The sequence below is a fragment of the Fundulus heteroclitus genome, chromosome 6 (assembly GCF_011125445.2).
Source record: "Fundulus heteroclitus isolate FHET01 chromosome 6, MU-UCD_Fhet_4.1, whole genome shotgun sequence".
NCBI classification, from domain to species: domain Eukaryota; kingdom Metazoa; phylum Chordata; class Actinopteri; order Cyprinodontiformes; family Fundulidae; genus Fundulus; species Fundulus heteroclitus.
Window position 1 is genome coordinate 29,644,180 of NC_046366.1, and position 13,904 is coordinate 29,658,083.

Sequence of the window (13,904 nt, forward strand, 5' to 3'; positions counted from 1 at the left end):
TTATTTTTTAACATTGAATGCTACTGAAAAGCATGTTTATGTGCTTTACAGTGTATACACTCAATCGGTAAGGACCTAATATAGGTAAATTATTGCATCAATGCAGTGTAGCATGGAGGCAATGGCAGAAATTCAATTTCATCGCATTGGGGGAGTAATGAACAGACTTCTCAAGAGGAATTATTTTTGTTTGGGTGGGGGTTGCAAAAGGTACAGACATTTTGTGCACAGCACTCAGATGCTTGCAATTCTCTTCTTCCCGCCTGTTTAAAACTCTTCTTAAAAACGTTTGAAATCTTATTGCTGCCAGGGTAAAATATAGAAATGTCTTGCCATCAACAAAAAATATTCAATCTGTCAAAGAATTGTCATGTTTGGTGAAGCAAAAGCTGAACCAACTTGTAGCCAGGTGCTCAGGAGCTGCATTATGATAGAAATATTTTAATATAAGTAAGAATTTAAAAACTTACAGTTGGGCCCTTGAGAACAGAGCTCAGAATGGAACAAAGAAACTGGATGAAATGGCGAGGGAAAACAGGCACAGTAAGAAAAGGATCCAGTGGAGAGGAACAGAAACTGATAAGAATATACTGAGGCAGGGGTGGAGAAGATGGCAGTCAAACAGAAGAACTAATCAGAGGGAAAGGCTTTCAGCTGCCCCCTATGACAAGCAGTCAAGGGGGAGATGAGGAGCAGAGAGCAAAGCAGAGGAGAGAAAAAAGACAAACATGAAACGGAGCTGAATAAGAAACCATAGGCCATGGCCCTAGACGGCAGCTGTCCTGCAACTTTTAGATGCATCTCTGCTTCAGCACTACTGACTCCAATATAAGAGCTTGGCTACTGCCAAATACCTGTTTTTGGGTAAGGACTCTATAGCCAAAATGGAAGTGTGTCCGCGGTCGGCATTAAAAGTGCTGTCTGAATACTGCTGTCAGTAACAAATTAGGTAGAAAAAGGAGCTTGTATGCTTCCTCTCACAGCTAATTTAGCACAGAAACCTCACAATGTCCCTTACTGCTAAAAAGCTTGACGTACAAGCACAGCTCACCTCACGGAAATTACTGGAAATGGCCGACGACAAGAGAGTGTGCACTTTTTAGTTCTTTTTCTGAAGGCTGTAGGCCCGGATTTGACTAAAATCATCCATGTGTGTTTCCTTTGCATAATGACGTCAGAGAGAAAAGCTGTCTGAAATAGGCACAGCAGTCTGAAGCTCCTTTCCTCCCCATGCTAGTGTTCTTATTGTTGACCCCATGAAAGGTACAGGAGCTAGGAAGTATCATTAGATGTATTCGGATGGAGGCCTTTGGATGGAAGCACTTTGCATTGTCTCTGTACTGAATTGTGCTATATAAATAACTTTGAATTGCCTTGCCTACATGCTAGTGAGGTAGTTTAGTGATTTGATTCAGATGTGTGGGGCAAGGAACGTGTCTAAAAGTTGCAGGACAACAGCCCTCAAGGATTTGAGTTTGAGACTACTGTCATAAGCCCTATGCCAAACAGGGAACAATCTGAAAGGGATCACAAGTAAACACAAAAGAAAGCACTAAGAAGAGTACACCGAACAATAAAGAGCCTAAAGAACTTATAAGGCAACATCATACAAACAATAATGACAAAGAAGAGAACTTAAGTAGAGCAAAACCTAATAAGAAAATGATCAAAGTGAAGACACAGATGAAAATCAAAACATACAAACACCAGTGGATCAGGACAAAAATTAAGTTAAATAGTTCAGCAACATTTGAGTTGCACGGCAACACGCTGCAGCCTGTCACAAGATTCAACCAAAGTAACAAGGTGACAAAAATGTGGTCAGATTCTGAGAAAGCTGATGACTATTTCCTGGATGCCTGTCAAGCTGGCAGATTGTGTAAACCAAGAACATTAGAATACTGCAAGAAAAACACAAGTTTTGTTGGTTTTGTGCAACATTTCTATTATCTGATAAACAGGATTTTGTTTTTGTTTTCTAAGCTGTAAACCATAATCATAAAAATCACAAGAAATAAACACTTGAAATATACTACCCTGTGTAATTTAAGATTTAGTTTTAAAATGTAAATAATACTTTAGTGACATTGTAGTTCATTGAGATGTGGCTGTATATGTACAAATCTAAATATTGCTAAATTGCTACAATTTGTAAGATAGTTTCTATTTTTTGCAGAGAATGTGCAATTCGAATAGGAAACACAAAGTATAACGTCCACTTTTGGTTCCAAATTCTGCTAATAACATTATACGCAAAAGAAAAATAATACAAAAATGTCAGAACAATGGCTGGTTTTGCAGTCTGTTAGAAACAGGTAAAATAGATGTTTTGTGTGTGTGTGTGTGTGTGTGTGTGTGTGTGTGTGTGTGTGTGTGTGTGTGTGTGTGTGTGTGTGTGTGTGTGTGTGTGTGTGTCATTTACTTGTGTATCTAATAGGGATTTTGCGCAGTTTGTAAAGATCCGCTACCTAATAATTTAGCCTTAGAACAAATATTTGCATATATAAATAATGCCGCAGCTGTGACACCTGTGAGGAACTGGCGCTGTGGCAACACTTACACATTGAGTTGAAATATTGCATTGCATTGCATTATGTAAATGTGATCCTACAAAGACATTTAAATTATCCTGCAGCAGTGACGTTTTGAAGATAAATTACACTGAGGTCCATATTGGAAGTGGAGTTGGATTATTGCACCGAACAACAAAGTTTCACACAGCGTAACACATTTGCATTGCTTATGAAGAGCGGAAAGGGTAAGAAAGGTTGCAGGATACAGTGGCATGAATACTTGAAAAGGGAAGGTTAAAATAATCAGTCAGTGTTCAACGTAGGTATTACAGAGGGGAAAAACTATTTTTAAGTGTATTTGTCTTGGATTTAATGCACCTAAAGTGTTAGGCATAAATGACAGAATCCCAAAGTGATGATCTTTAACTATTTTGACAATTTTGAGAGCACAGCCAACTACAGGATCATCTTCACCCCAAAAATAGGATTCAACATTTATAGTGCGTCCCATTTCACCTCGGTGGTTGGGATTCTCGATCTCTGGGTCGGAAAACTTAACTGGAACGGCCCCTAAAGTCGGTATTATGAGTCGGAAACTCTGTGCAACAGGATGCACTGCAAACACAGAACTAAAAATAAGTAAAATTTTCTTGAAATTAGCGTATTTGTCCTTGATTTGAGCAGCTAAATAAGATTATCTGCCAATGGAAAGAGTACTTTACCCCTAAAATAAGATAATTAGATACAATGCACTGGAAATAAGTTGATGGAGACGAGTTGTTCCTATTTTAAGTGCAAACATCTTATTCCATTGGCAGATAATCTTATTTAGCTGCTCAAATAAAGTACAAAAACACTCATTTCAAGAAAATGTTACTTATTTTTAGTTTAGTTTAGTCTGTTTTTGCAGTGTGGTTCTCGACTTCTGTCTTCATGATGGCTGCTACTCGCGGCAGCATTGAGTAAAACCTCATGCTTTGACTGTTTGCAGCAGCTCTCTATTATTTTTTAAACAGTTAGTCATGCAGGTGCTGCAGTTCAGTGTTCATCAGACGGGATGTTTCGGCTCTGTTTATTTGTACAAAATACCGCCTAGAACAGCGTTATTGTCATAGTTATTGTTTCAGCAACAGTGCGCGTGTCCAAGGGAGACTGGAACGCAGAAAGGCTGGGATGGTGAAATCTGCGACTCGTTTGGCCCGACCTCTGCGGTAAAAGGAACGCCCCAAAAGAAACCGATCCTTTAAAAACACCTTCAACAAGTTAAAAAATGGAAAAGAAACTAAACGTGTGATTAAATTGTGCAATTTAAAAGAAATAACACTGTACACTGTATAATCCTCTTTGGAAATAGGACAATTTACTTTAAAAACTAAAATATGTGTTCTGGTTAGGTTTGTTTGTCAGATTATATGTGTCTGTTGAAAATGACCTTTAAGCAGGTTTTAAACATACTTTTCATTAAGCCCTTATTTCTTGTATCTGAAATGTTTTCTCTTTGGTCCAGTGAATCTTAAATGTCATGTTTTCATTGGCTGTAAGTGGAAAATCATTATAATTAACAGAAGTAAATGCTTGAAAACATCAATCTGTGTGCAAATAATCTATATTTATTTCATTTTGTGAAATCAGTTACTGTAAAAAAATTACCTTTTCAATCATATTCTTATATGTTAAATATGACTTAATACATTACCCTATACACACGAAGAATCATTTTGTGAAAAAATTATTTTTACTAATTTTATCATTTTCTACAGAAAACCTAACTTGCCTGATACTTTTTTCACCTAATTTGGTCATTTTTACAAATAAAATCTGATGTTACAAACATTTACTCAGTACAACAGTAGCATTTTAACCAAATACATATTTTTTTTTTGCATGACTACTTTTTGCTCTTACTTGAACCAAACTATATTAAGGTAAAGTTACACTTGAGTAAACTTTTTGGCTGCTCTACTCAGCTCAGAGGTTATCGTCGTCTTTCTGCCATCTTGAACCAGTCTGCCTTTTCTCCTCTGACATCAACATTTTCATCCACCCTGGATATTTTTGCTTTTCCTCTGAAAAACCAAGAGATAGTTGTGCATTAAAAAATAAAATCCCAGCCAATCAGCCGGTCCTGAGATACCCAGACAAGCCCATCTGACACCAACAATCAGGTCATGTTCAAAGTCACTAAAATCCCATCTCTCTTCCATTCTGCTGCTCGGTTCCCTCTTCAGAAAGTCGTCTCCAACAGAGGTGGGTAGTAACTAATTACATTTACTCAGTTACATTTACTTCAGGGACTTTTTGAACAAATGTACTTTTAGGAATAGGTTTCCAGCACTGTACTCTTTTTCTTTCACTTGAGTCATATTCTTACTCAAGTATCGCTACTGTTGAATAAAATTTTTATCTACTCTACCAACTGTGAGTAACTTCATGAATAAAGAACTAACTTATGTCAACCAGAAATGCACCAGAGAGAAAAAAAAAACAGAGTTTATGTTAAAGTGAAACTTCTTATTTGTACACAAGTTTTGTTATTTTAATGTTATTCATTATCTGCTGAGCTCATTGAACCATTTGGAGGTCAGATAAATGTACAGTATACAGTCGATATTGTTACTGGACGTACTTTGCACCATTCTAACATACTATATATACATTAGCTGCTGTAAGTATTGCTTTCAAGTTTAATATTTAAAAAATTATTTTCGTACCACTTAATTTACAAAAACACCCTGGAAGTTTGACTATATCCCTTGTTCTCAAGTCTTCGAGATGCACAGTACCTTTATGGTGCCAATATGTACATATTGTTGCTTGCTATGATACCCTATGTGAAAAGGATGTACATATGGATACACATCTCTATTGTTGTAATGTGCATTACTTCCTAATAAAAATATGAAGGAAAAAAATTATTTAGAGAAGTGTTTTTTGTTTGTAGTGTATCTTTTGTCTTTAAAATACCAGAATTTGCACGTAACCTTATATTTTTGTCTGTCTGACTACAGAATTTTTAAATATTAAATCATCAGATGTTCTGATTAGTTACTCAGTACTTGAGTAACCTTCTTACTAAATACTTGTTTACTTTTACTTGAGTAATTTCTTGGCTGACTACTTTTTACTTTTACTTGAGTAAAGAAATGTTGAAGTAGCGCTGCTTTTACTCGAGTCCAGTATATGGCTACTCTACCCACCTCTGGTCTCCACCACCTCCTCTCAATGCTCGTATGCGCTGTGCTGCTGTCATTTGACCTGCTGATCGGCTATTTGTGTTGATAAACAGCTGGACCTGAACCTGAAGAAGAGAGAACAGACATCTCCGTGTGAGGTTCTACCTACAAACATCTGTAAAGGTTGCTTTGAAGCAGGGCTCTGCCTTCAGTTCAGAGAATCCGTATTGATTCACTGGATGCGAATTATTGCCGTTGGTCCGGTTCCCAGGCTTCAGCCCAGAAACAAACAGTAACATGATCCCGGAGTTCGGATCAGAACCGCTCGCTAATGCTGACAGAGGAGCTCCCAGCTGATGAACAGTGGACAGTCAAGCTCCTCTTCCTGCTGTCTTGATCTTTTACCCACATCCTAACATCCAATTTCATCAATTAATAAACTCGTCCTTTTTGTTGTTGAAAACAGCAATTATCAAAGGACTGTTGGGGGGGGGGGGGGACAACCTGGACGTGCTGCTGTTGCAAAGTTACTTCCATTTATCGTTAAGGTTTTTGAAAAAGCTCGGTTTTAACAGCTAAACACCTCCTCAACAATAACCAGCCGCTTTGACTTGTTCCAGTCAGGTTTCTCTGCTCACTGCAGCACTAAGAATGTTCTCGTCAGGGAGTTCAGTGACATCCACGTAAATACAGACGGCGCTGGTATTACTGGACCTCAGCACAGCATTTCACACTGCTGACCATGGTAAACTGGGCCGTTCCTGCTGCTACAGTACTTGACTTGTTGGAGCCATACTTGAAGGACGGGAACTTCTTTGTGTCGGTGGGTAACTTTTCATCAGAGACCACAAACATCACATGCGGGGTTCCCCAAGGCTCCATTGTGGAGCCCCTCCTATTTCATGCTCCCCTTAGCTCAGATTATGACAGGATACGTTACCGTAACTATGCAGACGACACACAGCTCCTCATTACAAGGTGACTGTGGACCCCATTCAAATGCTGAGTAAATGCATTGAACAAATCAACAGGTGGATGTGCCAACATTTTCTTCAGTTAAAAAAAATAAAATAAAACCGGTGTGATCATTTTTGGACCAAATACGGAACAATCAAGAGTTGTTACGGCTATAAACCGCTGATCAGGCCAGAAGGCAAATAAAGACAATTACAGAGTTGGCCGTCTATCATCTGGAGAACATTTTAAATGGTATATAGCTTGTACTTGTATAGCGCTTTAACTAGTTCAATGACCCCCAAAGTGCTTTATGCTACAGTCATTCACACCCTGGTGGTGGTGAGCTACGTTTGCAGCCACAGCTGCTCTGGGGCAGACCGACAGAGGCGAGGCTGCCATACATCAGCGTCACCGGGCCGTCTGACCACCGCCAGCAGGTAATTCGAGCGAAGTGTCTTGCCCAAGGACACTATAAGTGAGACAGTCGGAGCAGGGGATCAAACCGGCAATCCACCAACTGCAAGACAAACTCCCTAAATCCTGCGCCACTGTCGCCCCACTTTAAGGATTAAAGGACTAACGTCCCCGGAGGTCCTAGAGACTCATCCACATGTTTATCTTTAGTCGAACTGATTACTGCAACCACGTCTTCAAAGTGCCCGTGCAAATTCTCCAGGTTTTCCAGGTCATGGCAACCACAAACAGACTTAAATCAGAGGCAACCAGAGTTTCGCTCAGTTGTTAGGTTGCCTTCGATTCAAGCGTCTTCAAAGGTCTGCCTAAAAAAAGTCGATCAGACAGCTGCAGCTGATCCAGAACGCTGCTGCCCGTGTCCTCACTAAAACTAAGAAAGTAGAGCACAAGTCCTTACGCTGGCTGCCTGTACCTCAGAGAATAGACTTTAAAATGATTCAGTTAGTTTATAAATCACTGAATGGCTTAACACCTAAATATATTAAAGATTTCCTGTTGCATCAGCCTTCCAGACTCCCCAGGTTTTTTGATTCAAGTCTTCCTTCCTTCTCCAGAACCAGATCCAAACGTGGAGAAGCAGCTTTCAGTTTTTATTATCCAGTAATCAGGATAAAACTCCCAGAAAATGACAAAATGCTGAGTTATTGAAATCAATGTTTACAACCCATTTGTTTAGAGTTGCTTTTGATCTTATTTAAACTATTAACTGAAACATCATTACTTTCAGTCTGTAGTCTGTGTTTTAATTTCCTTTGTTATGCCACTGCAATGCACTTTTTAAGTTTTCCTTTCTTGTGCTTTCATCGCGTGTTGCTGAAATGCGCTATACAATCAGGGTGACCTGTAGCTAGTTTTAGATCAAGCCAAGTATAGATCACAAAAACCTTCTTAGAGAGATGCTAATGCACTACATCCTCACTTCAGTTTCAAAAGATGAAAGATGCCGCAATGAACATCCACATGCAAAAAGGATTTAAAGCCATAACACACCTGAATAACAAAATCTAAAAGTATAAAACATGACGGGTAAAGATAAGAAGTCAAGGTCTTGAAATTGCTGCTTATAAAGTTTTCTCCTCACTAGAATGGACTGAGAGAAAACCAGCTACTGTACTTAAACAATTACAACCGACTCTTTGCACAGCAAAAGAGAAAGGAATGATTGATGAACATGTTTCACGCTGTTTAGTGCAAACTACTGCCGAAGGTGAAACCATAAGAGACTCTGACTGATCTGCTGATCTAATTAGTAGACTGAATGCAACAACAACAAAAAAATGATGCACCATTGTGCTGGAAATCATTGTCTGGGAGTCTGATGGTCTTCTCTGAAGACAGCGCTGCAGCCGTCAATGCTTTGAATCACAATGGCCTCACAGGTGAAGCTGCTGCCTCGCTGAATCCTCCATGCTCTGGGATCATGCACCTCTTTATAAGGAACATTTCCACAAATCCAGAAACAACATTTAGTTTTATTTTGGGGTTTTAGAAGCTGCAGGACTACTGTGGACTACAGGAGGTCTAGGAAGACTGAGCGTGCTCCTCTCTGCATACACGGGGGACATTCACATCGCCTCCGACCGCTCTTGGACCGTGAACCCCTGGACTGTGTTTGGTCAGTGCAATCTGCTGTATTTCCATATAAAATGTGGAAATACTATGTCTGTTGTTGTGTCTGCCTGTCTCTGTCATCTGCGTACATCCTGAGCCTGTGTCTATCAACACATGGTGACAATGAAGATTCTTGGTTCAACCACTTGATTAGAGGTGTTGTCATATGCAGGCTCCCAGAAATCATGCAATAAAACAATGTTCAAATTGGGTTCTAATTTGTTTTTTATTAAGAGATTTATTATTATTATTATTTGCAATAAAAATAGCTAGAAAAGCTCCCTTTATCGCAGCGTGCTGTGAAAACTGCAGCGGTCTCAAACTGAAGGGACAGAATCGCATAGAGAAATGATGCATTGACAGACACTAATGATGCAGTTACCTCGTTGTCACTATGAACTGGAGCAGATGTAGAAGCTGCGACTTTATAGCTACTGCGGTTCATAAGAAGTTCCAGTTGATAAATTCTCAAACAAAACAAAAAATAAAAGTAAAAACTTTTTGATCTTTTCTCACCACTCGTTCTGTACATAAACCCGCATGGTTCCTAACTTTCTGACTACAGTAGTCCGTTCCAAACTTTTCCAAACCTAAACCCTATATTCATGCTTTTATTCTGAAACAAACCGTGTTACTTTGTCTAAACACGGAGAAACAACGGAGTTTGCTAAGCATTGGGTGCTGGGCGTCCTTAACGCACATTAGATGACATCGTTGCCTGTTTAATGGTAACACCGGGTTGGTATTCACAGTGTTCTGTTCAGTCATGGCCAAATACATCACTTTCCCACGATATCACAGTCTATCTTTATTTTTTCATTATTAAAAGACATACTGACTATGCAGGAATCATGTTGCATTGCTCTATGAGTGCCCCCAAGTGGTCAGATGATAATTAGCCAAATTATTGGGGTCATCTCAGTCGGATTGGCGCAAACTGCCATAAGCATGTGCATGTGTGCCCAGCATCTTGCATCCTGTGAGGCCAACAGCATGTTGCTAAGCCTGTAGCTTTGTTACTGAGTGCAGGAACAGACCATTCTAAGAACCTGGAAAGGGTCCATTCTGGGTGCTCAGAAGACACAGGACAAACACACTTCTGCTTTCGTTACAACCACAAACAAAAATATATCTTTTTTTGGAATCTTATGTGAAAGCCCAACACAAAATGGTATATAGTTGTGAAGCAGAAAGAAAATTATATATGATTTTTTTTTCCCAAATAAGAAACTGAAAAGGGCATTGTGCAAAAGTATTACGCACCCTGAGGTCAATACTTTGTGGAACCACAGTTTGCTTTTAGTGTCTCTACCAGCTTTGCACATCTAGTGTCTCTACCAGCTTTGCACATCTAGTGACTGAAAAATTTGCCCATTCTTCAAGTTCAGTCAGATTAGATGAAGAACACCAGTTTGTGAACACCACCAGGTCTGGACTTTGACTAGGCCATTCTAACACATGAATATGTTATGAACCATTACATTGTAGCCCTGGCTTCATGCTTAGGGTCGTCCTGCTGGGAGGTGAACTTCCACCCCAGTCTCAAGTCTTTTGCACGAACTACGAATTCGCTCTGTAATAACAGAAACTTGACTAGCTCACCTTCTTGTGGTTTCTCATGACGCGTGCTGCATACGTTTTCATTTGATACCGTGATTGGCTAAAACCAACCTTTGGTAGGCAGGCACTAGGTGTCTCTTCGCCCAATCAGCTTGGAGAGTTCTGCTGAATGTCCCTCCTTTCCCCAAATGGATTCAAACGGAGCCGTCCTAGCTTGACAATGTGCAGAACTAGAGTGTTACATATTATCACCCTGGCTGGCCAGCTCTGACCTGTATCTGGCTCCATCCATCTTCCATGTTCCTCCAGAGGAAAAGCAACCCAGAGCATGATGCTGCCACCACCATATCTGACAGTGAGGATGGTGTGTTTTAAATCATGTATAATTTTCTTTCAACTTCTCAACTCTATACTACTTTGTCTTGGTCTTTCACATAAGATCCCAATACAATATATTTATGTTTGTGGTAATAATGTAAAAAAAAAATGTGGAAAGGTTTAAGGGGTATGGATACTTTTGCAAGCCACTGTATTTGGTATTGTTCATTTACCATTAAATGTTTGTATATGATTGTTGACTAAAGTCTTTAAAAAAAACTTCTTTTAGGGAAATTTGAGAACTCTGCACAGCTTGTATTCTGAATAAAGTCCGGTGCATGTAAACACACGTCACAGTCGGAATACTTGATTTTGTGCCCATAGAAACAATGTATTCAGATTTTTTTCTTCTTTTTCAATCTGGACCCATTTTGATCTGATCAAGGAATTTTGTACATGTAAACATTGCTGTTGTTGCATTGATTCGGTAGCAGCGATGTAAACTAGCAGTTTGCATGACATGTGGGAGCTGTGGCATTCATGTGGATTTTTTTATTTTTTTATCTGACAATCTAACAGTGTAAGTTACAGAGCTACAGTAAATGTGTGTGAATACAATGACCGAGTTTTCTCTTCTTATGGCATCGTGTCTGACACGCAATAAATCGACGGTTCATAAAGGAACTGCAGATGAAAGAGGTTACCTGGATCTCTGAGACCTTCGAGGTAAGAGGTTCAGATAACTCTGGATGAGCATCCAGAAGCCATCAGCTGCAGACAGAAGAGCCAGGAGGGAGTTAGACTTAGACGTAGACTTAGATAACTTTATTTGTCATTTTGTATGTACAGAGTGCGTACAGAACGAAATTTAAACCATTTGTATGTGCAGAAATGATGGTGCAAAAATGCATTTATGCAAAATGCATTTAGAAACTAAACGTTTGGCAGCATTTGTAATGCTGGATAGAGATGCAGTTGCCTCCCGTGCAGTTTGCTCAGCATTTTGTAGCACTAATGTGTGAGCACTTCGGCTACACATCAAGGCTGGGAGCTTGAGGAAATCAATTTTGAATAAAAGGGGCACAGAAGAAGTCACTTTTTTCAAGAGAAGCGTCAGTGAAGGGCAGAAATTCTGCAAGATGTACGAGGATGGCTAGCAGAAGCCAGGTGTAAAGTTATTTCTCCTTCTGATTGCTTGCAAATGTATCTGTTTGGAGAAGAAAGGAGGTACCCGTGTTACCAACAGTGATGCATCCAGACACAGTCCATGTGTTGCTCCTTATCTAAGGAACTGCGCTCACTCCCAATACTGTCATGAATATAGAGAGGGAACAAAACATCCTCTTGTTCCAGCAAACTAGGACAATCTGGTTACTTTCCGGAAATTAATAAATGGGACACCGTCTCAAAAGGCTAAAGTTAGGAAACTTAACAGATCTTAACCCCACTGGGGACCTTTGATCAGTTCTAACAGAGCAGGCGGAGAAACAGAAGCCATCAAACTGAGAGGAACTCCAAGACGAGAGTGGGTCACCACCAGCCAGGATCTGGTCTACAACATTATATCCAACATTTCATCTATTCTATAAAAAGCCCAAAAACAAATTTCAAATTACATTTTTCTACAATATATATAACATAAACATGTTTTTAATTATTAATATTGAAGCCAGAAATCACATTTCTTAAAGCCAAAATCTGTAATCATACCTGTGTGAAGAAAAATTATATTTATCATCTTATATCAGCTGTCAGGGTGACCTGATAATGAACTGCTAACAGCAAAAGGGTCCAAACAAATTACAACGCGGCTCAAAACTCTTTAAAGGAGTGGCGGGCCACAAAAAAAAAATGCTTTTATTTGTTAGGAATGGAAAAGCAATTTTACTGCAACTTTTTCATTTTTACTGGCTGATCAATAAACTAAATGCACAATATTTTAATGAAACAAATCATAAACTGATCTGGATTTCTGTACAAAAAAAAAAAAGCGGTGTCTGTAAACCACTATCAATGGCTTCTATCAATGATCCGAAAGTGAATTTGGCAAAAGGTTGGTGGGACGTCCACTTCTGGGAAGACTGACGGATGTCTTAAATGTTCCCCACTTGCAGAGATTTCCACTCTATAATGTTGGCTTTTAAATTGTGTGGAAATAGACTCACAGCCCTTCTTAGATTGATGGGCATAAACAATTGCTTCTCTATAGTCCTTGCTGCTGTCATTCCACCTTGGCATTGGGGTATAAATTTGCAAAAGACTCACTTTAACAGATGTCCTCACACTAAATATTACCAAATAGTATTTTAGTGTTTCAAGTCTTAGTGTATATTCTTAAACTCTTAGCACCCTGCAATGATTTGACGTACGTTTAGATGATGAAGAGTAAAACTTCAGCCATCACGGATGGCTCTTCCTTGTCTGCAGTAGTCAGACCAGCTACTCTCAGCAGCTGCTGAAAGAGCCTGATGGGGCAAACGTCACCTTAACGTGACGTTTGCCCAGAGATGAAAAAAATAACCGTCTTTGGTTCATGCCAGAGCTGAAAAGTTGCTCCTTGGTTTAAGACAACAAGGAAGAAAAGTAACAAGATGGTAATGACCACAATCTGCATGCGAAGGTTAAGCCAAACCACATTCCTTGTGGCTGTCGCCCGTGGGCCGAGTGTTTGGCTGCAGCCTCGTCTCCTGGACTAATCCTCGGTAGTTTGTGCTGAGAGATGCGCGAGGACGGCAGGACCTGGAGGAAGACAAGGAGGAGAATGTGCTGCTGCTTTCTATGCAAACAAACATGACTGAGTGGCGAGGGCTGTGATCCGTCCATCTGTCTCCCTGCCTCTTTTCCTCGCGCTTCCCTCTCTCCGCTCCCACCCCGTGTCGTCCTCTTCATCTGTCTCTTCCTCACTAATGAGCGCCGGTGGGGTTTCTCGGCAGCCCAACAACCGGGCGAGTTTAGTCTCTGCCCGGAAAACCGTGGGGCCGCAGATTACTGCTCCCCATCAGCTAAATAAACACGCAAATGCACACAGAACCCACAGGCCTGGCAGGTTGCAGCAAGAAGTTCCCATGTAGCAGGAGGAGAGGAGGAGAGGACAGAAGGTTGTTACCCAGTATGCTAGCTGTACAGTGCACAAAGGCTGTGGTTAGCTTGCTAGTGGTAAAAAGTCCTCCGCTCATGACTAATTACTGTGTAATAGTCAGAACACCGAACCTGCATTTGCAGAAACAGGACATTAGTAGTGATACCCATTTGAATGCAGAGATCTGGGGGTTTCCCGTTAGACCCAAACCCAAAATCC